Raw genomic sequence first — 2,500 nt, forward strand, 5'->3', positions numbered from 1 at the left:
ATTACGTCGCCTTGCTTGAATTGACAGACTGTTGCTTCTAGTTCTTGTTTTGATTTGTTGTTAATAAAAAAATAAGTGATCGATGTTACAGCAATTGTCAGGATGAATAACAAGAAACTGAGAGGAGGAGAAGTAGAAGAAGAAGAAGAAGAAGAAGAAGAAGAAGAAGAAGAAGAAGAAAAAGAAAGAAAGGAAAAAGAAACAAAAAGAAGAAGAAGAAGAAGAAAAAGAAAAAAAGGAAAAAGAAACAGAAAAAGAAGAAAAGAAGAAAAGGAAAAGGAAAAGGAAAAAAGAGAAAAAAGAAATAGGAAAAGGAAACAGAAAAAGAAGAAGAAGACGGAGAAAAAGATGGAGACGAAGAAGAGCAAGAAAGAAAGAAAAAAAGGAAAGAGAAAATGAGGAAAGAAAGAGAAAGACCAAGGTTACATAAGACCATAAGCCCGTAAGGAGTCTGCAGGAGGCCGGTAGGGCTAAACAAGGCAGCTCCTGCAAGCCTCACTGTCCAGGACTTTACCCAACCTCTTCTTGAATGTATCTACGGTACACTTACACTTACAACATGACCCAAGGCTGGCACTACGGTATGGTACGGTACGGAATATGGTACGATACAATTGAAATTTTGATATAAAGTCTGTTCCACTCGCCCCAAAACCTCAATCATTTTCTCCCCGTAAGCGTCTCTTTTTTCCAGCGTAATGAGGTTGAATTGCTTGAGAAGGAGGAGGAGGAGGAGGAGGAGGAGGGGGGGGAGGCGTGTATCAGGCGTGGGTGGGTGGTGGTGATGCAAGGGACAGACCAACAATGTGTCAGAGATTAAGTGACTCCTTATCAACCTGTTTCCGCCCTCTCTCTCTCTCTCTCTCTCTCTCTCTCTCTCTCATAGATAAAAGCGTTCCTCCCACCCACAGATATCACCTCTACACCCATTGTTTCTCTCTCTCTCTCTCTCTCTCTCTCTCTCTCTCTCTCTCTCTCTCTCTCTCTCTCTCTCTCTCTCGTTCGCTCGTTTCCTCTTTCATTTTTTTTTCCTTTGTCCATATTCTTTTTCTCCTCCATTTTCACCTCCTCCTCCTCCTCCTCCTCCTCCTCTACATCTTTCTCTCTTTTACAGTTCCCGCATTTTCATTTTCCTCCACCACCCACACCACCTCCTCCTCCTCCTCCTCCTCCGCTGACCATCCTCTCTTCCTCCTCCTCCTCCTCCTCTACATCTTCTCCTCCTTTACAGTTTCCACATTTTCATTTTCCTCCACCACCCACAATACCACCACCTCCTCCTCCTCCTCCTCCTCCTCCTCCTCTTCCTCCGCTGACCGTCCTCTCTTCCTCATCCATCCTTCAATAGCTTTCATTATCTTTCCCTTCCTTCTGCAAACCCACAATCATGGGCTGAAGGGAAGGGAAGGAAGGGAAGGGAGGGAAGGGAAAGGGTAAGGAAGGTAGTAGTAGTAGTAGTAGTAGTAGTAGTAGTAGTAGTAGTAGTAGTAGTAGTAGTAGTAGTGGTAGAAATAGAAGAGACAAATAGGAAATAAAAGAGATAAAGATAAATATAAACAAAATAATAAAGATAATACGAAACAATAAGAGTTAAAAGTAAGAAGAGAAAGAGGAGGAGGAGGAAGAGAAGGAGGAGGAGGAGGAAAAAGTAGAGGAGGAGGAGAATAACAGACTAAAAAATGAGAGAAAAATAATAACAGAGAGAGAGAGAGAGAGAGAGAGAGAGAGGACACAAAATCTCCTCATATCCGTTGGAAAGACCCACTGATAGGGAAGGGAAGGGAAGGGAAGGGAAGAAGAGAGGAGAAAGAAAGGAATAGGAGGGAAGGGAAGGAAAGCAAGAAAATGGAAGGAATAGGAGAGAGGAGGGAAAGGGAAGGGGAGGAAAGGAGAGGAAGAGAGGGGAGAGGAGGGAAAGGAAAAAAAAGAAGAAAAGAGAGAAGGGAAAGAAAGAGGAGGAGAAGAGAGGAGAGGGAGAGAAGATAAAGATAGGGAGGGAGGGAGGGACAGTGGATAGGCAGGTGGGCGGATGAGAGGAGGAGGAGGAGGAGGAGGAGAAATCAAGGCATGGACGTAAGAGGCGAGGAAGAAAAAAAAGAGAAGGACGAATGAAAGGAGGAGGAGGAGGAGGAGGAGGAGGAGGAGGAGGAGAGGAGGAGGAGGAGGAGGAAGAGTAGGAAGAAAAAAAAATAAGGTTATGACATTTCTCTGTTTGTTTTTGTTATTTCTTAATCGAGAGAGAGAGAGAGAGAGAGAGAGAGAGAGAGAGAGAGAGAGAGAGAGAGAGAGAGAGAGAGAGAGAGAGGTCGTAACGCTATCTCTCAATGAACTTGCTCACTCCCTTTAACCTCCATATTTGTAAACAACCTCTCCTCCTCCTCCTCCTCTTCTTCTTTTTCTTCTTCTTCTTCTTCTTCTTCCTCATTTTCTTTTTCCTTAACTTTCCTTTCTCTCTATCATGCTTTTCTTCTTCTCCTTCTTCCTCCTCCTCCTCATTCTT

The 2,500-nt window shown here is 43.8% G+C and overlaps 1 protein-coding gene across 5 annotated transcripts in view; it reads right to left on the reverse strand.

Moving 5' to 3' along the window:
• The window catches only part of LOC127002863 (zinc finger protein 628-like), a 21,138-nt gene that overhangs the window by 12,847 nt on the left and 5,791 nt on the right, over positions 1-2,500 (reverse strand). The window lies entirely within an intron of this gene.

The sequence above is a fragment of the Eriocheir sinensis genome, chromosome 24, assembly GCF_024679095.1.
Source record: "Eriocheir sinensis breed Jianghai 21 chromosome 24, ASM2467909v1, whole genome shotgun sequence".
Classification (NCBI taxonomy): Eukaryota; Metazoa; Arthropoda; class Malacostraca; order Decapoda; family Varunidae; genus Eriocheir; species Eriocheir sinensis.